The sequence below is a fragment of the Lolium rigidum genome, chromosome 3 (genome assembly GCF_022539505.1).
Source record: "Lolium rigidum isolate FL_2022 chromosome 3, APGP_CSIRO_Lrig_0.1, whole genome shotgun sequence".
Classification (NCBI taxonomy): domain Eukaryota; kingdom Viridiplantae; phylum Streptophyta; class Magnoliopsida; order Poales; family Poaceae; genus Lolium; species Lolium rigidum.
In genome coordinates, this window is record NC_061510.1 from 49,528,306 (window position 1) to 49,556,180 (window position 27,875).

Genomic DNA, 27,875 nt, shown 5'->3' on the forward strand with positions numbered 1-27,875 from the left:
ACAACTTCCACCGCCACGGAGCATGAGCTCACGAAACGCGCAATTGAGAGCTACCCCAACAAGGACCGAACCCGCGGGAATCACACCAAAGGGTATGTTCCCACAAGCCTTCACCCTCATGTGTTTCCGACTTGGTTTGTCGAGTTTCTGGTTTGGTCCAACTCCTCGTCACCTCTTTTGCTTCTTATGCAACATATCTTGAGACATCTTGTTGGCACAATGGTTGTTGTATGTCGTGATGATATCATCATACACTCCGAGATTCTCAAGGACCATGTCATACATGTGAGAGACACCTTATGCATCTTGTGCCACATGTCACACAAAAAGTTGCTCTTCTTTGCATCTCTCATTTCATCTTTGGCAATTACAATGGATTCTTTCACACTTGAGGACACTCATACTCGGCTCAAGCCAACCATACTCTCCCAAGTTCGAAGTCTCCATCGCTTTGCCATTGCACATAACAACTTTGCCGCCGACACTTGCCTTTTGTTTGTTCCACTTGTTTGGGACAATGCTACACCACACATTTTTGACACCTTACAACTCTTACATGCACAAATTTTTGCCCTACCACATTTTGGATACATCGACACTCTTTTGGTTCCTATTTTTGCCAAATGCCTCTTGGAGAAACAACTTGATGCTTCGTGTTTTGTTGAGAGCCTTTTGTTCGCCGATCACAAATTTGGCATGCACAAGCTTTCCTTTCGCAAGTTGTTTTCCCCAAGCTCTTCTTCGACCGCGACTTTATCCCTCTACCCCAACATGGGACAAGCGTCATGGACTACACCGTCGGTGAGGAGGAACAAGAGTCGAGGACGACTCTTCCCCGGGGGGGAGATGATGTAGCCCCGCCTATCGTCGATACTACACCATGGCCAAGGAGTCCCCCAAGTGGACCAACAAGCGCAACCCCGCCTATCATCGACGCTACACCATGGCCAAGGAGTCCCCCAAGTGGACCAACAACACAAACCTCCGCCATATATGTCAAGGTGAACCCTTTCCTCTCTATGGTGGACCTCAACACCAACTTGAATGGTATGCTACCTCATGCCTATCATCATTGTGTCTATAGGTGCGACATCGACAAGGACCAAGAGAGAAGGAACTCCCATGGTGCAAGGAAGAGGAGAAGAAGAAGGAAAGAAGAGAAGAAGGAAGAGGACGAAGAGGCGGGAGGAAGAGACCCAGCCTGGCCGGTCCAGACCCGGTCAGACCGGACCCACAACCGGCCGTCCGGTCCCGTGACCCGGTCGACCGGCGCCTAACCGGCGCAGCTCCCTCGTACGGACGAAGACCGGAACTCCGCATAGCTTCCGGTTTGCGCCCGGTCAACCGGACCCATGACCGGACAGCCCGGTCACAGGCCCGGTCAGACCGGACCTCTGACCGGACAGCTCGGGTCACAGGCCTCGGTCGGACCGGACCCAAACCGGATCCGACGGGAATGACCCACCAAACTGCCTTAACTTATCCATTCGCGTACATATTCGCCCTTGCTGGCCTTGTATGCCTATATATAGACCCAAGGCACCCCCCTTACCTCTTTAGACAAGATTTAGGCTTAGAGATGACTTTGAGCTTTGTCTCCCTAGGGTTTCATCCCCTTTGTATCCAAGGCAACCCTTGATGGATGTATGGATTTGTGAGTGTGAGATTCTAGTGCTACCCACTCTCTCTCCCACTCCTTGATTCATCTCCCTCACCGATCTCCTCACTCCGGATTAGCACCATACATCGATACATCCATACGCCCATACATACAAAGTGTCCAAGTGCCACCAAAGAGAAAAACAAGTGCAAGTGCCACCATATACAAAAGAGAAAAAGCTTTTAAGCAAAGAGAGATACGAGAAGAGAGGCCGCGTGTGAATCTAGTTGTCTCTTCTTTTGCAACCAAAGCTTTGCCTCTCCTTGTGTTAGTGTGACACCGAGCATCCGTACATACACTTTTCCGCTCACTTTTGGTTGCACTAACCCCGCTTATCTCGTGTGTGTGTTCCACAACCTTTTTCCCGTGTTTATAGTGATCTTCACATTGACATTTGGATTTTTGGACCTCACCCACTTTTAACAACATACTCGATCTTGGATTTGTCATTTGGCTTTCCACAACACTCGCCTAACACCATATTTGCTAGCTTTTGCGTGTGGTTTTTGCGTGTGTTCCCGATACACTTGATCTTACTTTTGGCTTGGTTGATTGCCCCAATACTATCTTACCTTGGTAAGAGTGCGAGGTAGTCTCCTTCCACTAACATACACCATATAGATCTTGTCGTGCTAACATGTATAGCGACGAAGAAGATACGGAGGAGTACACGGAGCACTTCGAGGAGGATTCCTCTTCAAGCACCGCGGATGTGGAGGAACATGTGGAGCTCTACTCCGACTATGGCTCCGAAAGCATCACCGACATCTCCGACATCGAGGAGCTCGACAACGACCATGGCTCCCCAAGCATCATCGACATGGACGACATGGTGGAGCACCACTTTGAGGACGACTTCGACGAGCTCTACATCGACAATGGCTCATCAAGCATGGACGACATGGTGGAGCAACGCCACGCCTACGACATCGACACCATGGCGGAGCCTCACCTATTCACCTACTTGGCCAATGGAGCTACATATGAAGATAGAGGACCTCCACGATGGCACCATCATAGGGATCATCAAGAGCATCCCCATCATGAGCGTCATCGACACACTTCTCCGAGCTCCACAAGGCGCCACTATGAGAGTGCTTATGCACAAGATCGTCGACTTCAAGTACACCATATGGAGCATCAAGAGCGTCCATATCATGAGCGTCATCGACACTCTTCTCCAAGCTCCACAAGGCGCCGCAAGCAACATGCCAAGTCGCATGAGCCATCATCTCGGCATGGCAAGGACCGTCATCGACATACGTCACCACATGAGCTTCGCCGCCACAAGCCACTTCATGATCACCATCAACCAACCTCTTCCACGAGTCTTCGACGACACCACTCAAGCCATGGTGATGATGCACGAAGACGAGAGCCTCGACATGAAGGCGACAAACACCATGATAGGGTGCCTACCACTCCAAGGATGGCAAGTGCACATCGAGCATACGTTCCTCATGAGGCGACTTCCACCTCTTGTGCCACCACCACAATGGCCTCTACCTCGTCACGTGCCTATGGACTCCGATGCTACAAGTGCAAGCAACAAGGCCACCCTCCACGGGAATGTCCCAATCTCCTATGTGAGGTGTGCAAGGCCAAGGGTCACGTGGCATGGCAATGCACAACGCCAAGTGCCAAGACGCTCTACTTCGACAAGCTACAAGCACAAGTCCCCAAGATGCCTATTGCGCCAACACTTCAAGATGAAGATCGCCAAGGTGAACTCAAGGGTGAAATTGAGACGAGCCTAGCTCTCATCAACACTACGGCGCCACCGCTTGAGGATGACTTGGGAGGCCATGGAGTTGAGCATGGTGAGCATGGGATTCTCCCTTCACCTACGGAGGCGCATGGAGTTGAGATGGTTGAGCATGGGATTTTCCCTTCAACCAAGGAGGCGCATGGAGATGAGAAAGTCGAGCCTACTCCTATATGCTTGATCGATGAGTTGGTACCAATCCCATGTGAGCATGAGAGCCACTTAGCCCACTTGAGTGAGAGTGATAGTGAGTTGAGTGACTTCCACCCCATATGTGAGTTTGAGTGCTTCCGTTTGGAGGACATGAGTGATACACAAAGTGAGTTGAGAGAGGTAGATGATAGGTCCATGGAGGACATCGCATGTGCTAACACATTAACCTCTCCCTCGTTTGTGTCTTCTTATGTTGCACTAGGTTCCACGGAGGACGAGTTCCCGATCATGGAGAAGATGTACATGGTGCATGAAGATGATGATATCTCACCATGCTTGCTCCAAGATGGACATGTCGACCACATGGATCCTCCTACTTCCACAACACCTACTTCACATGAGTCGGCCGACAAAGGTAACAACATAGGTGTTGATGATGCCATGATCCCACTAGTGGACATGATGACTTATGAGTGCATGCATGATCTTGATGATACATTTGCTACGTCACATGCTACTTTCATTTTCCCATGCGATACTTTGCTTGATAACATTGTTGATCATGTGGAAGTGAATGCTTGTGATACCATGACCATGCCATGCTATGAGAGCTTCAATTTTTCCACCATTGCTTGCAATATGACGACCACTTGCTCTTTACAATGTATTGCTTGCAATGATAATGACAAGGATGACATTAGCTTCCGCATGCTTTGCCCAAAATGCTTACACCATTCCATGATCCTTGCATCCAAGATTGTGAACAATTGCTCTTTCTTATGCTTGGTATGCAAGAATGCTTATTTCATTGTTCACGAGATGGCCCCCATAGCCTTCTCACTTTTTGATGATCATGAGTTACCACATGCCATGAATGCACCTTCTTGCCATATGCACCATCGCCATGCATTTCATACTATCTTGATTGACACTAATGGTGATGTGCACAAGACATGGAACATCATGATGGATGATGTGTTCCTCTACCATGCACACACGCTTTTTGTTCTCTCTATTGTGTGTATAGGTACCCGTACGACAACTTCCACCGCCACGGAGCATGAGCTCACGAAACGCGCAATTGAGATCTACCCCAACAAGGACCCAACCCGCGGGAATCACACCAAAGGGTATGTTCCCACAAGCCTTCACCCTCATGTGTTTCCGACTTGCCTTGTCGAGTTTCCGGTTTGGTCCAACTCCTCATCAACTCTTTTGCCCCTTATGCAACATATCTTGACTCATCTTGTTGGCACAATGATTGTTGTATGTCTTGATGTTATCATCATACACTCCGAGAATCTCAAGGACCATGTCATACATGTGAGAGACACCTTATGCATATTGTGCCACATGTCACTCATAAAGTTGCTCTTCTTTGGATTTCTCATTTCATCTTTGGCAATTGAAATGGACTCTTTGACACTTGCGGATACCCATACTTGGCTCACGCCAACCATACTTTCCCAAGCTAGAAGTTTCCATCTCTTTTCCATTGCACATAACAATTTTGCCCAAAATTTTGCCGCCGATACTTGCCTTTTGATTGTTCCATTTGTGTGGGACAATGCTACACATCACATTTTTGACACTTTACAAACCAAACTTTTACATGCACAAATTTTTGCCCTACCAAATTTTGGATACATCGACACTCTTTTGGTTCCCATTTTTGGCACATGCCTCTTGGAGAAACGACTTGATGCTTCGTATTTTATCGAGAGCCTCTTGTTCGCCGATCACCAAATTGGCATCCACAAGCTTTCCATTCGCAAGTAGTTTTTCCCCAAGTTCTTCTTCGACCGCGACTTTGCCCATCGACTACTACATGGGAGAACCGTCATGGCCTACATCATCGTTGAGGAGGAACAAGAGTCGAGGACGACTCTTCCCCAAGGGGGGGGAGATGATGCGGGGTGGCCTTCGGACACCTCCACCTCAAGACCGTCAAGTGCAGCCCCGCCTATCGTCGACGCTACACCATGGCCAAGGAGTCCCCCAAGTGGACCAACAACACAAACCCCCGCCATATATGTCAAGGTGAACCCTTTCCTCTCTATGGTCGACCTCAACACCAACTTGAATGGTATGCTACCTCATGCCTATCATCATTGTGTCTATAGGTGCCGACATCGACAAAGACCAAGAGAGAAGGAACTCCCATGGTGCAAGGAAGAGGAGAAGAAGAAGGAAGAGGAAGAAGAGGCGAGAGGAAGAGGCCCAGCCCGGCCGGTCCAGGATCCGGTCAGACCGGACCCACAACCGGGCCGTCCGGTCCCAGGCCCGGTCAACCGGGCGCCCAACCGGGCGCAGCTCCCTCGTACCGGGCGAAGACCGGAAACTTCGCAGTTTCCCGGTTTGCGCCCGGTCGACCGGACCCATGACCGGACAGCCCGGTCACAGGCCCGGTCTGACCGGATCCCAAACCGGATTGCACGGGTTCTACTCGACCGGGATGGCCCGAGTCGGCCCACCACTTACCTGTTCGACCCAAGCTGCCTTGTATGCCTATATAAGCCCCTAGGTCACCCCCTTAGCTCCTTAGACTTGTTTTGAACTCAAACCTACCTTTGAGCTTAGTCTCCCTTGGGTATCATCCCTCTGTAATCAAGGCACCTTGGTTGTTGACTTAGATCTTGTTGAAGGAGATTCTAGTACTTGTTACTCTCTCTCCTTCCCCAAGCTCTTCCTCTCCAATCCCAATCTCTCTCCGGGGAATTCTACCGCGTGTCTCTTCCACGGAGATTCTATTGGCGTGGTCCATCGAGCCACGGAGGTAAGCATCGGGTGTATCGGGTTGGTGTGCGTGCGTGAGTCTCGGAGTTCCTCGTGCCCGTCGTGTTCTTCGTGTTCCTCGCGTTTTCCCATCTCCCCCTTTGGTTTCAACGTCCATCCGCAAGATCGGGCCACACCCGGGGTCTTAGACCTCATCAAAACAAGTATAAGGTAATCACAAATAAAGGTGCATAAGAAATCATAATTGGTGATGGCAAACTTTGTTCTTGGTCAGAGAACATTTAACAGATTATACTTATCTATTGAGCAGCGCTCTCATATTAAAGCTTATGGTAAACTTGCATACTCAATCATGTTGATCATTGATGACTTTCAAAGCTATATTCATTCAGGTAAAACTTGTACTAAACAAGAAAGAGTAAAGACATGATGAAGCAAATCACAATATAATAGTTTGATCACAACAACTCAAATGCTTGCTTGAGATGGAGGGAAATAGGTTTACTCGACTCAACATAAAGTAAAAGACAGGCCCTTCGCGAGAGGAAGCAGAGGATTAAATCATGTGCTAGAGCTTTTTCAGTTTTGAATCATATAAAGAGAATAAAAGTAAAGTTTTGAGAGGTGTTTGTTGTTGTCAACGACTGGTAGCGGGTACTCTAACCCCCTTGCCAAACGAGACCTCCAAAGAGCGGCTCCCATGAAGGACGTTACCTCTACCAGCAAGGTAGATCATCCCTCTTCTCTTTTGTTTACACACGTACTTTAGTTTATTTAAGGATGACACTCCCCCCAACCTTTGCTTACACAAGCCATGGCTAACCGAATCCTCGGGTGCCTTCCAACAATCTCATACCATGGAGGAGTGTCTATTGCAAAATTAAGTTGCTTATTGATGAATCAGGGCAAAACATGTGAAGAGAATTATTAATGAAAGTTGATTAATTGGGGCTGGGAACCCCGTTGCCAGCTCTTATTGCAAAATTATAGGATAAGTGGATGAAGCCACTAGTCCTTTAGTGGAGGCTGCCTAACAAGGCTGAAAGATAAAACACCACATACTTCCTCATGAGCTATAAAACATTGACACAAATAAGAAGTAATAAGTTTTGAATTGTTTAAAGGTAGCACATGAAGTATTTACTTGGAATGGCGAGAAAATACCATGCGGTAGGTAGATATGGTGTACACAAATGGCATAGGTTTGGGTTCAAGTTTGGATGCACGATAAGTATTCCCTCTCGGTACAGGTCTTTGGCTAGCAAGGTTAATTAGCAAGCATAAGAGTTGAGGGAAACAAACAAATATACATGTGATAGAAACAATCATGCATCTTACTTGTAAGCACAAACAGTTTTAACTTTTAGAATACTAAGCTAAGAACTGATAAGAAAGATAATAATATCTTCTACATTTGTTTCCTCTATTCTTCTTAAACTCAAAGTGTTGTTGCTATTGACCATTGCTAAGTTTGCCAAAACCAAATAGATTTACTCAATGCTCCCAAAGTGGTACCAATACTAAAATCAAGATCAACCATATAGTAGAAATTGCAAACTAAAATAAGGTGTGCAATATGTAAATGATAAGACTTCTCATTAATATTCCATAACGATAACTCACACCAAGGGATACATAGACAAACTAAAGGAGAGATACTTCCACACTGCAACCCATCTCATACGATAACTTCCCTACTCATGATATGACACTACTTGATAGTAAAAAGTAAAAGGTAATGATAATGTGATACCGCGGCACTCCCCCAAGCTTGGAACAAACCAAGGGGATGCCAATACCGATGATGGATTACTCCTTTGGTGATGGTGGTGATGAATCCCTCATGCGCTTCTTACGGATCTCCTTCGACTTCGACTTCTCGGCTTGGCAAATCTGCACTAAGTCTCGAAGAGATTCATTGTTATCCGAAGTCGGTGATGGCGAACCTGTGACGGGCATCAAGTAATATCCCGAGCATTCTACGGAGTCGGTAATTCTCCTCCCGAGTATCTCCACTTCTCTTCTTAGAGCCCGGTATTGACCGCAAAACTCATCGGTAGTCCGCGAGCTTCTTCCGAGCGCGGGGAAAGAGTCGAGGCCGAGAGCGAGGGGGTAAGGGTCCCTGCAAGTTATGAGAGAAAGAACGACGAGTATCAACAGATCCCACCAAGACTTGCTTACTCCCCACAGCTTGTTGCTCTTGCTTTGACGACACCCTTTTCACTTCTTCCTTCGAAGGCCCTTTTCCCTTGTTGTCGGAGGCCATGGTGCTCCTAGATTGAAAACAGATCCTGGCAGAAACAGCTCGAAACAAAACACGTCGAGAAAACGATATACGGACCTCCAGGGGTCCGGGGGATTTTATAATAAAAAATTTCAGAACAAACGGAAAGTACCAGATCGAACTAGAGTCGGAAAGGGGCAACGAGGTGGCCAGACCATAGGTCGGCGCGGGCCCAGGTCAGGCCGCGCCGGCCTGTGGTGGCACGCCCTCGTGCGTCTTTTCCACTCTGTTTCGAACTCGTAATTTTTCATATTTTCCAAAAACAACAAAAATAATGTTCGGAAAGTAAATCGCGAACTTTTCATTACCGATCTTGTTACCTATTCAAAGTCGAGTTACAGCGGACTGTCAATTTGTCCTTTGATGAAAGCCTCCGGTGTTTCCACTCGAATAATATCAACATCAACATTATAAGAATCACCCGAGATATAATGCTTGAGTCTTTGTCCATTCACCACTTGCGTAGCATTGCCTTGGAGAGAGCTAATTTTAATTGCTCCTGAACGATACACCTCCTCAACAACATATGGTCCTTCCCATTTCGAGAGTAATTTCCCTGCAAAGAATCTGAGAAGAGACCGATACAATAGGACTTTATCCCCAATATTAAACTCTCTTTTGATGATCCTTCTATCATGCCATTTTTTAACTTTTTATTTAAAGAGTTTAGCATTTTCATAAGCTTCACTTCTCCATTCATCTAGAGAACTTAATTGTAGCAACCTCTTATCACCGGCAAGTTTAGGATCTTTATTTAATTCTCTAACGACCCGATAAGCTTTGTGTTCTAGTTCTAAAGGTAAATGACAAGCTTTTCCAGTAAACCATTTTATAAGGTGACATTCCCATGGGGTTTTTATAAGCAGTTCTATAAGCCCATAGTGCGTCTTTCAATTTACTAGCCCAATTCTTTCTAGATTTATTAACGGTTTTATGCAAGATAGATTTAATTTCTCTATTTGATAATTCTACTTGACCACTACTTTGAGGGTGATAAGCGGAAGCAATTCTATGATTAATACCATACTTAGCAAGAGTTTTTCTAAAACCTCCATGAATAAAATGAGAACCTCCATCGGTCATAATATATCTAGGTACTCCAAATCTAGGAAAAATAACATCTAAAAGCATTTTTAAAGAGGTCTCACCATCGGCACTTTTTGTAGGTATGGCTTCCACCCATTTAGTAACATAATCAACAGCAACAAGTATATGAGTGTTACCTTTTGAAGAGGGAAATGGTCCCATGAAGTCAAATCCCCAACAATCAAACGGTTCAATAACAAGAGTATAATTCATAGGCATTTCATTGCGTACGGAGATATTACCAACCCTTTGACATTCATCACAAGATAAAATAAACTTCCTTGCATCTTTGAAGAGAGTTGGCCAATAAAAACCTGATTGTAGAACCTTTTGCGCGGTTCTATCTCCGGCGTGATGTTCTCCATAAGCACTGCCATGACATTTACTTAATATCTCTTGTTGTTCATATTCGAGAACACACCTTCGCATAATACCATCCACTCCTTCTTTATATAAGTGTGGGTCATCCCAGAAATAATGCCTCAAGTCATAAAAGAATTTCCTCCTCTGCTGAGCTGAAAAGGTTGGAGGCAAGTACTTGGAAACAATAAAGTTAGCATAATCAGCATACCAAGGACTGTCTCGCGAGCTCACCTTTATTACAGCCAATTGTTCATTTGGAAAACTATCATTAACGAGAACAGGATCATAAGCAATATTTTCCAATCTAGACAAATTATCAGCAACGAGGATTATCGGCACCTTTCCTATCTACAATATGTAAATCAAATTCTTGCAAAAGAAGTACCCATCTAATAAGCCTCGGCTTAGCATCTTTCTTTGTCATAAGGTATCTAATTGCAGCATGATCGGTATGAATTGTAACTTTTGAATCAACAATATAGGATCTAAATTTGTCACAAGCAAAGACTACAGCTAACAATTCTTTTTCGGTAGTAGCATAATTTCTTTGAGCGACATCAAGAGTTTTGCTAGCATACATGAATAACATTTAGTTTTTTATCTACTCGCTGTCCAAGAACAGCGCCTACAGCAAAATCACTAGCATCACACATAATTTCAAATGGTAAATTCCAATCAGGAGGTTCAACTATAGGAGCAGTTGTTAAGGCTTTCTTTAGAGTTTCAAAAGCTTCCTTACAATCATCAAAAACAAAAGGTACATCTTTTTGAAGAAGATTAGTAAGAGGCTTTGAAATCTTGGAGAAATCTTTAATAAATCTCCTGTAAAACCCAGCATGACCAAGAACACTACGAATACCTTTAACATCCCTCGGATAGGGCATCTTCTCAATAGCTTCAACTTTAGCTCTATCAACTTCTCTCCGAAATTTTATGCCCAATTCCTTCATTAACCATAAAGTGGCATTTCTCCCAATTAAGAACAAGGTTAGTTTCTTCACATCTACTGCAAAACTTTATCAAGGTTTCGCAAGCAACTATCAAAAGAATTCCCATAGACAGAAAAATCATCCATGAATACTTCCACAATACTCTCACAAAAGCCATGAAAAATAGCAGACATGCATCTTTGAAAAGTAGCAGGAGCATTACATAAACCAAAAGGCATACGCCTATAAGCATAAGTTCCATAGGGACAAGTAAAAGTGGTTTTCTCTTGATCTTTAGCTTTAACAACAATTTGCGAAAACCCAGAATAACCATCAAGAAAGCAAAAATGAGTATTTTTAGATAACCTTTCTAGCATTTGATCAATAAATGGTAAAGGGTAATGATCTTTCTTAGTAACTTTATTAACTTTTCGATAATCAATGCACATTCTATACCCTACAACTACTCTTTGAGGTATGAGCTCATCATTATCATTAGGCACAACGAGTAATTCCTCCTTTCTTAGGAACACAATGCACAGGACTAACCCATCTACTATCGGCAATAGGATATATAATACCAGCTTCAAGAAGTCGTAATACCTCATTTCTTACCACATCCTTCATCTTAGGAATTAGACGACGCTGAGGTTCAACAACAGGCTTTGCATCATCTTCCATATTAATGGCGTGTTGGCAAATAGAGGGAGAAATCCCCTTCAAGTCATCAAGAGTATAGCCAATAGCACCTCGGTGTTTCTTCAATATTTGCAACAATCTTTCTTCTTCAAACTCTGTAAGCTTAGAACTAATAATAACAGGATATATTTTCTTATCATCAATATGAGCATATTTAAGATTATCGAGCAAAGGCTTTAAATCAAAAACGGGATCTTCCTTTGGTGGCGGTGTTGTACCCAAGTCTTCCACTAGGTAAATCATGCTTGAGAATGGGTTGGCGAAGGAAAATCTCCTCAAGCTCATCTCTTTCTTTCCTAAAAATTTCACTCTCTCTATCCTCCAAATGTTGCTGCAAAGGATTATTAGGAACAAGAACAATAGATGCACACTGCTCCATTTTAAAATCATTACTAGGCAAATCAGCTTTATAAGGAGTTTTAGTAAATTTGGAGAAGTTAAACTCATAAGATTCACCAGACAAATTTAGTCAAAATTTTCTCTTTCTTGCAATCTATAATAGCTCCACAAGTATTTAGAAAAGGTCTACCAAAAATGATAGGACAATAATCACTAGCAGCAGAACCAAGTACCAAAAAGTCGACGGGATATTTAATCTTACCACATAGAACTTCCACATCTCGAACAATACCAATTGGAGAAATAGTTTCTCTATTGGCCAGCTGAATAACCACATCAATATCTTCAAGTTCACAAGAATCAATTTCGTGCATAATCTCCGTGTAAAGCTCATAAGGAATAGCACTAACACTTGCACCAATATCACATAAACCATAATAGCAATGATCACCAATTCTAACAAGATATCATAGGAACACTAGCTTGTTTGGGTTTATTAGGATGTGAAACAATATTAGAAGCATCTTCACGAGAAAATAATATGACCATCCTCCACATTTTCAGTCACAAGATCTTTAACAATTGCAACGACGGAGTTCAACTTTTATTTGTTCTTCAGGTTCTATAGGTTTCTTTTCACTTTTATGAACCGCACTATTTATAACAGAGTACTCTTTCATTTTAGCAGGAAAAGGAGTTTTTTCAATATAAGCTTCAGGAATAATGATACGTCTCCGACGTATCGATAATTTCTTATGTTCTATGCCATATTATTGATGATACCTACATGTTTTATGCACACTTTATGTCATATTTGTGCATTTTCTGGAACTAACCTATTAACAAGATGCTGAAGTGCCGATTCTCGTTTTCTCGCTGTTTTTGGTTTCAGAAATCCTAGTAACGAAATATTCTCGGAATTGGACGAAATCAAAGCCCGGGGGCCTATTTTCTCACGAAGCTTCCGGAAGTCCGAAGGAGAGACGAAGAGGGGCCACGGAGGGGCCACACTATAGGCGGCGCGGCCCCCCTTGGCCGCGCGGCCCGTGGTGTGGGGCCCCCGTGCCGCCTCTTGACCTACCCTTCCGCCTACAAATAGCCTCCGTGACGAAACCCCCGTACCGAGAGCCACGATACGGAAAACCTTGCCGAGACGCCGTCGCCGCCGATCCCATCTCGGGGGATCTAGGAGATCGCCTCCGGCACCTGCTGGGAGAGGGGATTCATCTCCCGGAGGACTCTACACCGCCATGGTCGCCTCCGGAGTGATGAGTGAGTAGTCTACCCCTGGACTATGGGTCCATAGCAGTAGCTAGATGGTTGTCTTCTCCCCATTGTGCTATCATTGTCGGATCTTGTGAGCTGCCTAACATGATCAAGATCATCTATCCGTAATTCTATATGTTGTGTTTGTCGGGATCCGATGGATAGAGAATACTATGTCATGTTAATTATCAAGTTATTATACATGTGTTGTTTATGATCTTGCATGCTCTCCGTTTCTAGTAGAGGCTCGGCCAAGTTTTTACTTTTAACTCCAAGAGGGAGTACTTATGCTCGATAGTGGGTTCATGCCCGCATTGACACCGGGACGATGATGAGAAAGTTCTAAGGTTGTGTTGTGCTCGTTGCCACTAGGGATAAAACATTGATGCTATGTTCGAGGATGTAGTTATTGATTACATTACGCACCATACTTAATGCAATTGTCCGTTGCTTTGCAACTTAATACTCGGAGGGGTTCGGATGATAACCTGAAGGTGGACTTTTTAGGCATAGATGCGGTTGGATGGCGGTCTATGTACTTTGTCGTAATGCCCAATTAAATCTCACTATACTTATCATGTCATGTATGTGCATTGTTATGCCCTCTCTATTTGTCAATTGCCCGACTGTAATTTGTTCACCCAACATGCTTTTATCTTATGGGAGAGACACCTCTAGTGAACTGTGGACCCCGGTCCATTCTTTAATACTCGAAATACAAATCTGCTTGCAATACTTGTTTTTACTGTTTTCTCTCGCAAACAATCATCTTCCACACAATACGGTTAATCCTTTGTTACAGCAAGCCGGTGAGATTGACAACCTCACTGTTTCGTTGGGGCAAAGTACTTTGGTTGTGTTGTGCGGGTTCCACGTTGGCGCCGGAATCTCCGGTGTTGCGCCGCACTACATCCCGCCGCCATCAACCTTCAACGTGCTTCTTGGCTCCTCCTGGTTCGATAAACCTTGGTTTCTTTTCGAGGGAAAACTTGCTGCTGTGCGCATCATACCTTCCTCTTGGGGTTGCCCAACGAACGTGTGAAATACACGCCATCAAGCATCTTTTCTGGCGCCGTTGCCGGGGAGATCAAGACACGCTGCAAGGGGAGTCTCCACTTCTCAATCTCTTTACTTTGTTTTTGTCTTGCTTTATTTTATTTACTACTTTGTTTGCTGCACTTATATCAAAACACAAAAAAATTAGTTGCTAGCTTTACTTTATTTGCTATCTTGTTTGCTATATCAAAAGCACAAAAAAATTAGTTTACTTGCATTTACTTTACTTGATTCATCATGTTTCCTTTTAATTTTACCGCAAAGAACATACCGGTAGGACAAGGGTCTATAATTGGGAGGAACAATATAGAAGAATTTTTCACCCATGTTAGTACCGTTGAAGATTTTGAAGATAGACACTTGGTAGAACTTGCTCCTACTTATGAAATTCCTGTCGCTGCTTTAGTTCGCCTGTTGGAAACTAAATTTGTTAATCTCAATCCTATAATCCAACACATGTTTCTTACACTTGGTGATATGGAAGAGGGGGAAAAGAAAGATTTTGTTTTAGAAACCCTTCTTAGAGAATTTGGTGGTCTAGCAAGAGAAGCTAGGAAGGTCTTTGCTAAATTTAATATGCTTGGTTCTCATACTAATTTTGTTAGTCTCCTTGAAAAGATGGACATGGATAGAATAAGATACACTAATAATATTAATGATGGTGGGGAGATCAAAGCACCCATACCATGTAAACTCCTAGCTATGAATGATGCACTAGAACATAACTATGCTTGGCTTGTTCCTGAAAATTTGTTCGATGAGAGTAGCAAGCCCAAGACTAATGAAAAGGGAGACGCTGAAACTTATGTATCTAATATACTATGCATGGTTGAGAAAACCCCAAACCCCGCTGTAGGTGCACCACCCTTCGATAATACTTGAGATACACTTTCTGCGCCTAGCTGAAAGGCGTTAAGGAAAAGCGCTTATGGGAGACAACCCATGTTTTTACCTACAGTATTTTTGTTTTATATTTGTGTCTTGGAAGTTGTTTACTACTGTAGCAACCTCTCCTTATCTTAGTTTTATGTTTTGTTGTGCCAAGTAAAGTCTTTGATAGAAAAGTAAGTACTAGATTTGGATTACTGCGCAGAAACAGATTTCTTTGCTGTCACGAATCTGGGTCTAATTCTCTGTAGGTAACTCAGAAAATTATGCCAATTTACGTGAGTGATCCTCAGATATGTACGCAACTTTCATTCAATTTGAGCATTTTCGTTTGAGCAAGTCTGGTGGCCTAATAAAATCCATCTTTACGGACTGTTCTGTTTTGACAGATTCTGTCTTTTATTTCGCATTGCCTCTTTTGCTATGTTGGATGAATTTCTTTGATCCACTAATGTCCAGTAGCTTTATGCAATGTCCAGAAGTGTTAAGAATGATTGTGTCACCTCTGAACATGTGAATTTTTATTATGCACTAACCCTCTAATGAGTTGTTTCGAGTTTGGTGTGGAGGAAGTTTTCAAGGATCAAGAGAGGAGTATGATGCAATATGATTAAGGAGAGTGAAAGCTCTAAGCTTGGGGATGCCCCGGTGGTTCACCCCTGCATATATTAAGAAGACTCAAGCGTCTAAGCTTGGGGATGCCCAAGGCATCCCCTTCTTCATCGACAACATTATCGGGTTCCTCCCCGAAACTATATTTTTATTCGGCCACATCTTATGTACTTTGCTTGGAGCGTCGGTTTGTTTTTGTTTTTTGTTTTGTTTGAATAAAATGGATCCTAGCATTCACTTTATGGGAGAGAGACACGCTCCGCTGTTGCATATGGACAAATATGTCCTTAGGTTCTACTCATAGTATTCATGGCGAAGTTTCTCCTTCGTTAAATTGTTATATGGTTGGAATTGGAAAATGCTACATGTAGTAACTCTAAAATGTCTTGGATAATTTGATACTTGGCAATTGTTGTGCTCATGTTTAAGCTCTTGCATCATATACTTTGCACCCATTAATGAAGAAATACTTAGAGCTTGCTAATTTGGTTTGCATATTTGGTTTCTCTAGAGTCTAGATAACATCTAGTATTGAGTTTTGAACAACAAGGAAGACGGTATGGAGTCTTATAATGTTTACCATATGTCTTTTATGTGAGTTTTGCTGTACCGTTCATCCTTGTGTTTGTTTCAAATAACCTTGCTAGCCTAAACCTTGTATCGAGAGGGAATACTTCTCATGCATCCCAAATACTTGAGCCAACCACTATGCCATTTGTGTCCACCATACCTACCTACTACATGGTATTTATCCGCCATTCCAAAGTAAATTGCTTGAGTGCTACCTTTAAAATTCCATCATTCACCTTTGCAATATATAGCTCATGGGACAAATAGCTTAAAAACTATTGTAGTATTGAATATGTACTTATGCACTTTATCTCTTATTAAGTTGCTTGTTGAGCGATAACCATGTTTCGGGGACGCCATCAACTATTCTTTGTTGGATATCATGTGAGTTGCTATGCATGTCCGTCTTGTCTCGAAGCAAGAGAGATCTACCACCTTCATGGTTGGAGCATGCATGTTGTTAGAGAAGAACTTTGGGCCGCTAACTAAAGCCATGATTCATGGTGGAAGTTTCAGTTTGGACACATATCCTCAATCTCATATGAGAATAATAATTGTTGCCACATGCTTATGCATAAAAGAGGAGTCCATTATCTGTTGTCCATGTTGTCCCGGTATGGATGTCTAAGTTGAGAATAATCAAAAGCGAGAAATCCAAAATGCGAGCTTTCTCCTTAGACCTTTGTACAGGCGGCATGGAGGTACCCCATTGTGACACTTGGTCAAAACATGTGCATTGCAAAGATCCGGTAGTCCAAGTTAATTAGGACAAGGTGCGGGCACTATTAGTATACTATGCATGAGACTTGCAACTTGTAAGATATAATGTACATAACTCATATGCTTTATTACTACCGTTGACAAAATTGTTTCATGTTTTCAAAATAAAAGCTCTAGCACAAATATAGCAATCGATGCTTTCCTCTTTGAAGGACCATTCTCTTTACTTTTATGTTGAGTCAGTTCACCTATCTCTCTCCACCTCAAGAAGCAAACACTTGTGTGAACCGTGCATTGATTCCTACATACTTGCATATTGTACTTGTTATATTACTCTATGTTGACTATTATCCATGAGATATACATGTTACAAGTTGAAAGCAACCGCTGAAACTTAATCTTCCTTTGTGTTGCTTCAATACCTTTACTTTGATTTATTGCTTTATGAGTTAACTCTTATGCAAGACTTATTAATACTTGTCTTGAAGTACTATTCATGAAAAGTCTTTGCTATATGATTCACCTGTTTACTCATGTCATCACCATTGTTTTGATCGCTGCATCCACTACATATGTTTACAAATAGTATGATCAAGGTTATGATGGCATATCACTTCAGAAATTATCTTTGTTATCGTTTTACCTGCTCGGGACGAGCAGAACTAAGCTTGGGGATGCTTGATACGTCTCCGACGTATCGATAATTTCTTATGTTCTATGCCATATTATTGATGATACCTACATGTTTTATGCACACTTTATGTCATATTCGTGCATTTTCCGGAACTAACCTATTAACAAGATGCCGAAGTGCCGATTGCTCGTTTTCTGCTGTTTTTGGTTTCGAAATCCTAGTAACGAAATATTCTCGGAATTGGACGAAATCAAAGCCCGGGGGCCTATTTTCTCACGAAGCTTCCGTAAGTCCGAAGGAGAGACGAAGAGGGGCCACGGAGGGGCCACACCATAGGGCGGCGCGGCCCCCTTGGCCGCGCGGCCCTGTGGTGTGGGGCCCCCGTGCCGCCTCTTGACCTACCCTTCCGCCTACAAATAGCCTCCGTGACGAAACCCCCGGTGCCGAGAGCCACGATACGGAAAACCTTACCGAGACGCCGTCGCCGCCGATCCCATCTCGGGGGATCCAGGAGATCGCCTCCGGCACCTCGCCGGAGAGGGGATTCATCTCCCGGAGGACTCTACACCGCCATGGTCGCCTCCGGAGTGATGAGTGAGTAGTCTACCCCTGGACTATGGGTCCATAGCAGTAGCTAGATGGTTGTCTTCTCCCCATTGTGCTATCATTGTCGGATCTTGTGAGCTGCCTAACATGATCAAGATCATCTATCCGTAATTCTATATGTTGTGTTTGTCGGGATCCGATGGATAGAGAATACTATGTCATGTTAATTATCAAGTTATTATACATGTGTTGTTTATGATCTTGCATGCTCTCCGTTTCTAGTAGAGGCTCCGGCCAAGTTTTTACTTTTAACTCCAAGAGGGAGTACTTATGCTCGATAGTGGGTTCATGCCCGCATTGACACCGGGACGAGTGACAGAAAGTTCTAAGGTTGTGTTGTGTTGTTGCCACTAGGGATAAAACATTGATGCTATGTTCGAGGATGTAGTTATTGATTACATTACGCACCATACTTAATGCAATTGTCTGTTGCTTTGCAACTTAATACTGGAGGGGGTTCGGATGATAACCTCGAAGGTGGACTTTTTAGGCATAGATGCGATTGGATGGCGGTCTATGTACTTTGTCGTAATGCCCAATTAAATCTCACTATACTTATCATGTCATGTATGTGCATTGTTATGCCCTCTCTATTTGTCAATTGCCCGACCGTAATTTGTTCACCCAACATGCTTTTATCTTATGGGAGAGACACCTCTAGTGAACTGTGGACCCCGGTCCATTCTTTAATACCGAAATACAAATCTGCTTGCAATACTTGTTTTTACTGTTTTCTCTGCAAACAATCATCTTCCACACAATACGGTTAATCCTTTGTTACAGCAAGCCGGTGAGATTGACAACCTCACTGTTTCGTTGGGGCAAAGTACTTTGGTTGTGTTGTGCAGGTTCCACGTTGGCGCCGGAATCTCCGGTGTTGCGCCGCACTACATCCCGCCGCCATCAACCTTCAACGTGCTTCTTGGCTCCTCCTGGTTCGATAAACCTTGGTTTCTTTCTGAGGGAAAACTTGCTGCTGTGCGCATCATACCTTCCTCTTGGGGTTGCCCAACGAACGTGTGAAATACACGCCATCAAATAACACGATCAGCAGTTTCAACTACAACACATTTATTAATAGATGAATCAATTTTATCTTTATACGGTTCATGATACTTATCAAAATTCTTCTTAGGCAATTCATAGTGAGAGGCAAAAGCTTTATAAAGGTTTGCAGCAACTTGAGAATCAAGACCATATGTAGCACTCATATTACGAAATGTATCAGTATCCATAAAAGCTTCAATGCATTTATAATCATAAATTATACCCGATTCTCTATCTTTGTCGTTCTCCCAACCTTCAGTATTTTCTTGGATCCGATCAAGAAGGTCCCTTTGAAACTCTTCTTTGTTGCGCGTAAATGATCCGGAACAAGAAGTATCCAGGGAAGGTCTTGTCTTGAAAAGAAAGTCTTGCATAGAAATTATCAATAATAACATTACCAGGAAGCTCATGAATGGGGCATTTGAGCATTAAAGACTTCAATCTCCCCCAAGCTTGGGCAATACTCTCTCCATCATGAGGCCAGAAATTATATATGCGGTTCCGATCTTTGTGAATTTCACTTGGAGGATAAAATTTGGAATAAAATAAAGGCACAATGTCCTCCCAATCAAGAGAATCACCATTCTTCAGCAATTTATACCAATGCGCCGCTTTACCCGACAGCGATATAGAGAATAGTTTCTTCCTAACTTCATTCATAGCAATACCTGCACATTTGAATAACCCGCATAATTCATGCAAAAAGTAAATGATCACCAGGATGGACAGTTCCATCCCCTTCATAGCGGTTATCCATAACATGTTCAATAATTTTCGTAGGTATTTTATATGGTATTACTTCCTCACCTGGCGCCTCATCCACTACCGTTGCAGTAGTAGTAGATTTCCCAAATAGAAATTGAAGAGAAGATCTCTCCATGATGACTTATAGCAGCAGGCAGAAATAAAATCAGCACAAACAGTAAAGGTTTCCTTATCAATTCCGCTTACCAATAGCGCTTCACTCCCCGGCAACGGCGCCAGAAAATAGTCTTGATGACCCACAAGTATAGGGGGTGTATCGTAGTATCTTCGATAAGTAAGAATGTCGATCCCAACGAGGAGCAGAAGGTGTTGACAGGCAGTTTTGATGAAGGATTCACTGTAAATGGTCACAGACAAGTATTCAGGGGGTTTTGATGTAATAGATGAATAAAGTACGAGTAAGTAAAATGCGAGAGAAATAATTGCAGTGAGTGGCCCAATCCTATTTAGCACAAAGGACAAGCCGGTTTGTTTACTTATAATGACCAAACGTTCTCGAGGACACATGGGAATTTAGTCTAGTGCTTTCGCTACATACAGTTGATTAATCTTCATTGTTTTGATAAGTGTTGTGTGGGTGAACCTATGCTAATGTACCGCCCTTCCTAGGACTAATACATACTTGTGATTATACCCCTTGCAAGCATCCGCAACTACAAGAAAGTAATTAAGATAAATCTAACCACAGCCTTAAACTGCGAGATCCCGCGATCCCTCCCGCATCGATATACCAACGGGGGTTTAGGTTTCGTCACTCCGGCAACCCCGCAATTGGCAAACGAGTACAAGATGCATTCCCCTAGGCCCATAAATGGTGAAGTGTCGTGTAGTCGACGTTCACACGACACCACTAGAAGAATAACACCACAACTTAAATATCATAACATTGAATATTACTCAACCATAGTTCACTACTAACAATTAGACTTCACCCATGTCCTCAAGAACTAAACGAACTACTCACGAGACATCATATGGAACATGATCAGAGGTGATATGATGATGAATAACAATCTGAACATAGACCTTGGTTCAATGGTTTCACTCAATAGCATCAACAACAAGTAGAAATCAGATATCGGGAGAGTTTCCCCTATCAAACAATCAAGATCAAACCCAAATTGCTACAGCGGTGACGATGTCCAGCGGTGGAGATGGCGGTGATGATGGTGGAGATGATGATGATGGTGATGGAGATGATGTCCAGCTCGATGGCGGTGACGATGGCGTCGATTTCCCCCTCCGGGAGGGAATTTCCCCGGCGGATTCCTGCCCGCCGGAGAGCTCTTTTCTCTCGGTGTTCTCCGCCCCGCGAGGCGGCCGTAACCCTTCGTGAGGATTCCTCCGTGGCTTAGGTCTTCGGGACGAAGGGTTTCGCGAAGAAAAGGAGGCGAAAGAGGCCGAGGGGCTCCACACCACATGGTGGCGCGGCCGGGCCATGGGCCGCGCCACCCTATGGTGTGGGCCCACCCCGGGTCCAGCTGGCTCCCCCTTCCGGCTTCCTCCGTCATCCGGAAAAATAGGATTTTTGGTAAAACTTCCTTCCACAGTTGATCTTCCGAAATATTGCATCCCGACGGTGCTTTTTCCAGCAGAATCCCGGCTCCGGTGCTCGATCTCCAAATAATCATGAAACATGCAAAATAGATGAAATAACATAAGTATTGTGTCCCAATATGAAATATATCAATGAATAACAACAAATTATGATATAAAATAGTGATGCAAATTGGACGTATCAACAGCCAGAACGTTATTTTGAGCTGCCAATTTTTGTGCATGTTCCCCAGGTTGTTATCTAACTTTCATTAGTTGAACACTTTTCGAGCTGAGCAACGGAAGATTTTTGTAAAAATCGATTTCTGTACTGCTGTATTTGAAGCAAAAGAGAGCATCAAGAGGCAAATTTGAAACAAATTTAAGTCTAACATGCTTCCTATGCAAGGGAATCTTGTAAATAAACAAGTTCATGAAGAGCAAAGTAACAAGCATAGGAAGATAAAACAAGTGTAGCTTGAAAAATTTCAGCACATAGAGAGGTGTTTTAGTAACATGAAAATTTCTACAACCATATTTTCCTCTCTCATAATAACTTTCAGTAGCATCATGAGCAAACTCAACAATATAACTATCACATAAAGCATTCTTATCATGAGTCTCATGCATAAAATTATTACTCTCCACATAAGCATAATCAATTTTATTAGTTGTAGTGGGAGCAAATTCAACAAAGTAGCTATCATCATTATTCTCATCAAGTGTAGGAGGCATAGTATAATCACAATAAAATTTACTCTCCATAGTAAGTGGCATCAAAAGACCACTATCATTATAATCATCAGAAATAGGAGGCAAAGTATCATCAAAGAAAATTTTCTCCTCAATGCTTGGGGGACTAAAAATATCATGAAAACCAGCTTCCCCAATCTTAGAACTTTCTATATTATTGTCAACAATGGTGTTCAAAGCGTTCATACTAATATTACTACCAAGCATGCAAAGAAGATTTCATAGGTTTTTTAATTTTCGCATCAAACAATCCATGTTTTAAATCAGGAAATAGAATAAGAAGCTCACTCTTGTACATTATGCCAAACTAGTGTAAACAAGAAACAAAAAGATGCAATTGCAGGATCTAAAGGAAATAGCTTTGAGCACACACACAACGGCGCCTGAAAAATACTTTACCTGAGACCGTAGTATGAGAGCCTTTTACCTTTCTTCCCCGGCAACGGCGCCAGAAAAGTGCTTGATGTCTACGGGAGCTTCTATTCTTGTAGACAGTGTTGGGCCTCCAAGAGCAGAGGTTTGTAGAACAGCAGCAAGTTTCCCTTAAGTGGATACCCAAGGTTTATCGAACTCAGTGGAGGAAGAGGTCAAAGATATCCCTCTCATGCAACCCCGCAACCACAAAGCAAGAAGTCTCTTGTGTCCCCAACACACCTAATAGGTGCACTAGTTCGGCGAAGAGATAGTGAAATACAGGTGGTATGAATAAGTAGTAGCAACGGCAACGACACCGTAAAAGTGCTTTGCCCAGGACAAGAAACAAGCAGTAGTAACGCAGCAAGTAGTAACGCAGAGAAACAAGAAACAAGCAAAGTAATAGCAGTATTTAGGAACAAGGCCTAGGGATTACACTTTCACTAGTGGACACTCTCAACATTGATCACATAACAGAATAGATAAATGCATACTCTACACTTTTGTTGGATGATGAACACATTGCGTAGGATTACACGAACCCTCAATGCCGGAGTTAACAAGCTCCACAATAATGCTCATGTTTTAGTAACCTTTAGTGTAAGATAGATCAACAGACTAAACCAAGTACTAGCATAGCATGCACACTCGTCACCTTCATGCATATGTAGGAGGAATAGATCACATCAATATTATCATAGCAATAGTTAACTTCGCAATCTACAAGAGATCATGATCATAGCATAAACCAAGTACTAACACGGTGCACGCACTGTCACCTTTGCACACATGCAGGAGGAATAAAACTACTTTAATAACACATCACTAGAGTAGCACATAGATAAATTGTGATACAAACATGCTGCAATCATAAAGAGATATAAATAAGCACCTCACTATGCCATTCAACATTGAGTAAGTATTCTGTGAAATATGGCCTAAGAGACCCACACGGTGCACACACTGTCACCTTTACACACGTGGGACTAGGAGTCTCCGGAGATCACATAAGTAAAACTCACTTGACTAGCATAATGACATCTAGATTACAAGCATCATCATATGAATCTCAATCATGTAAGGCAGCTCATGAGATTATTGTATTGAAGCACATAGGAGAGAGATGAACCACATAGCTACCGGTACAGCCCCGAGCCTCGATGGAGAACTACTCCCTCCTCATGGGAGCAGCAGACGGTGATGAAGATGGCGGTGGAGATGGCAGCGGTGTCGATGGAGAAGCCTTCCGGGGCACTTCCCCGCTCCGGCAGGGTGCCGGAACGAGACTCCTGTCCCCGCATCTTGGCTTCGCGATGGCGGCGGCTCTGGAAGGTTTTCGTGGTTTTCGTCGAACGCCCCGAGGTTTTTAGGTCAGGGGCTTTATATAGGCGGAGAGGCGGCGCAGGAGGGCTTCCGGGGGCCCACACCCTAGGGGGCGCGCCCCTTGGCCGCGCCGGGTGTGGTGTGGTGGCCCTGCCCCCTTCTCTCGGCGGTTCTCGTGTGTTCTGGATGCTTCCGGTAAAATAGGAACCCGGGCGTTGATTTCGTCCGATTCCGAGAATATTTCGTTACTAGGATTTCTGAAACCAAAAACAGCAGTAAAACAGAACCGGCACTTCGGCATCTTGTTAATAGGTTAGTTCCGTAAAATGCACGAATATGACATAAAGTGTGCATATAACATGTAGATAACATCAATAATGTGGCATGGAACACAAGAAATTATCGATACGTTGGAGACGTATCAGCATCCCCAAGCTTAGTTCTCGCTCGTCCCGAGCAGTGTAAAACGATAACAAAGATAATTTCTGGAGTGACATGCCATCATAAACTTGATCATACTATTTGTAAAGCATATGTAGTGAATGCAGCGATCAAAACAATGTATATGACATGGGTAAACAACTCGAATCATAAAGCAAAGACTTTTCATGAATAGCACTTCAAGACAAGCATCAATAAGTCTTGCATAAGAGTTAACTCATAAAGTAATAATTCAAAGTAAAGGTATTGAAGCAACACAAAAGAAGATTAAGTTTCAGCGGTTGCTTTCAACTTGTAACATGTATATCTCATGGATAATTGTCAATGCATAGAGTAATATAACAAGTGCAATATGCAAGTATGTAGGAATCAATGCACAGCTCACACAAGTGTTTGCTTCTTGAGGTGGAGAGAAATAGGTGAACCGACTCAACAATGAAAGTAAAAGAATGGTCCTCCATAGAGGAAAAGCATCGATTGCTATATTTGTGCTAGAGCTTTGATTTTGAAAACATGAAACAATTTTGTCAACGGTAGTAATAAAGCATATGCATCATGTAAATTATATCTTATAAGTTGCAAGCCTCATGCATAGTGTACCAATAGTGCCCGCACCTTGTCCTAATTAGCTTGGACTACCCGGATTATCACCGCAATACATATGCTTTAACCAAGTTTCACAAAGGGTACCTCTATGCCGCCCGTACAAAGGTCTAAGGAGAAAGCTCGCATTTGGATTTCTCGCTTTTGATTATTCTCAACTTAGACATCCATACCGGGACAACATAGACAACAGATAATGGACTCCTCTTTTAATGCTTTAAGCATTTGACAACAATTAATTCTTTTCTCATTAGAGACTTGAGGATATTTGTCCAAAACTGAAACTTCCACCATGAATCATGGCTTTAGTTAGCGGCCCAATGTTCTTCTCTCACAATATGCATGCTCAAACCATTCAACTCAGTGTAGATCGCCCTTACTTCGTACAAGACGAACATGCATAGCAACTCACATGAAATTCAACAATGAGTTGATGGCGTTCCCAGCAGAACATGGTTATCGCACAACAAGCAACTTAATAAGAGATAAAGTGCATAATTACATATTCAATACCACAATAGTTTTTAAGCTATTTGTCCCATGAGCTATATATTGCAAAGGTGAATGATGGAATTTTAAAGGTAGCACTCAAGCAATTTACTTTGGAATGGCGGGAAAATACCATGTAGTATAGGTAGGTATGGTGGACACAAATGGCATAGTGGTTGGCTCAAGTATTTTGGATGCATGAGAAGTATTCCCTCTCGATACAAGGTTTAGGCTAGCAAGGCTTATTTGAAACAAACACAAGGATGAACTGGTGCAGCAAAACTCACATAAAAGACATATTGAAAACATTATAAGACTCTACACCGTCTTCCTTGTTGTTCAAAACTCAATACTAGAAATTATCTAGACTTTAGAGAGACCAATTATGCAAACCAAATTTTAGCATGCTCTATGTATTCTTCACTAATAGGTGCAAAGTATATGATGCAAGAGCTTAAACATGAGCACAACAATTGCCAAGTATCACATTACCCAAGACATTATAGCAATTACTACATGTATCATTTTCCAATTCCAACCATATAACAATTTAACGAAGAGGAAACTTCGCCATGAATATTATGAGCTAAGAACACATGTGTTCATATGAACCAGCTGAGCGTGTCTCTCTCCCACACAAGCATGATGTAATCCAATTTATTCAAACAAAAACAAAAACAAAAGCACACAGACGCTCCAAGTAAAGCACATAAGATGTGACCGAATAAAAATATAGTTTCAAGAGAAGGAACCCGATAATTTATCGATGAAGAAGGGGATGCCTTGGGCATCCCCAAGCTTAGACGCTTGAGTCTTCTTGATATATGCAGGGATGAACCACCGGGGCATCCCCAAGCTTAGACTTTTCACTCTTCTTGATCGTAGTATATCATCCTCCTCTCTTGACCCTTGAAAACTTCCTCCACACCAAACTCGAAACAACTCATTAGAGGGTTAGTGGACAATAAAAATTAACATGTTCAGAGGTGACACAATCATTCTTAACACTTCTGGACATTGCATAAAGCTACTGGACATTAATGGATCAAAGAAATTCATCCAACATAGCAAAAGAGGCAATGCGAAATAAAAGGCAGAATCTGTCAAAACAGAACAGTCCGTAAAGATGGATTTTATTAGGCCACCAGACTTGCTCAAATGAAAATGCTCAAATTGAATGAAAGTTGCGTACATATCTGAGGATCACTCACGTAAATTGGCATAATTTTCTGAGTTACCTACAGAGAATTAGACCCAGATTCGTGACAAGCAAAGAAATCTGTTTCTGCGCAGTAATCCAAATCTAGTACTTACTTTACTATCAAAGACTTTACTTGGCACAACAAAACACAAAACTAAGATAAGGAGAGGTTGCTACAGTAGTAAACAACTTCCAAGACACAAATATAAAACAAAGTACTGTAGCAAAATAACACATGGGTTATCTCCCAAGAAGTTCTTTCTTTTTAGCCATTAAGATGGGCTCAGCTAGCTTTAATGATGCACTCGCAAGAAATAGTATTTGAAGCAAAAGAGAGCATCAAGAGGCAAATTCAAAACACATTTAAGTCTAACATGCTTCCTATGCATAGGAATCTTGTAAATAAACAAGTTCATGAAGAGCAAAGTAACAAGCATAGGAAGATAAAACAAGTGTAGCTTCAAAAATTTCAGCACATAGAGAGGTGTTTTAGTAACATGAAAATTTCTACAACCATATTTTCCTCTCTCATAATAACTTTCAGTAGCATCATGAGCAAACTCAACAATATAACTATCACATAAAGCATTCTTATCATGAGTCTCATGCATAAAATTATTACTCTCCACATAAGCATAATCAATTTTATTAGTTGTAGTGGGAGCAAATTCAACAAAGTAGCTATCATTATTATTCTCATCAAGTGTAGGAGGCATAGTATAATCACAACAAAATTTACTCTCCATAGTAGGTGGCACCAAAAGACCACTATCATTATAATCATCAAAAATAGGAGGCAAAGTATCATCAAAGAAAATTTTCTCCTCAATGCTTGGGGGACTAAAAATATCATGAAAACCAGCTTCCCCAAGCTTAGAACTTTCTATATTATTGTCAACAATGGTGTTCAAAGCGTTCATACTAATATTACTACCAA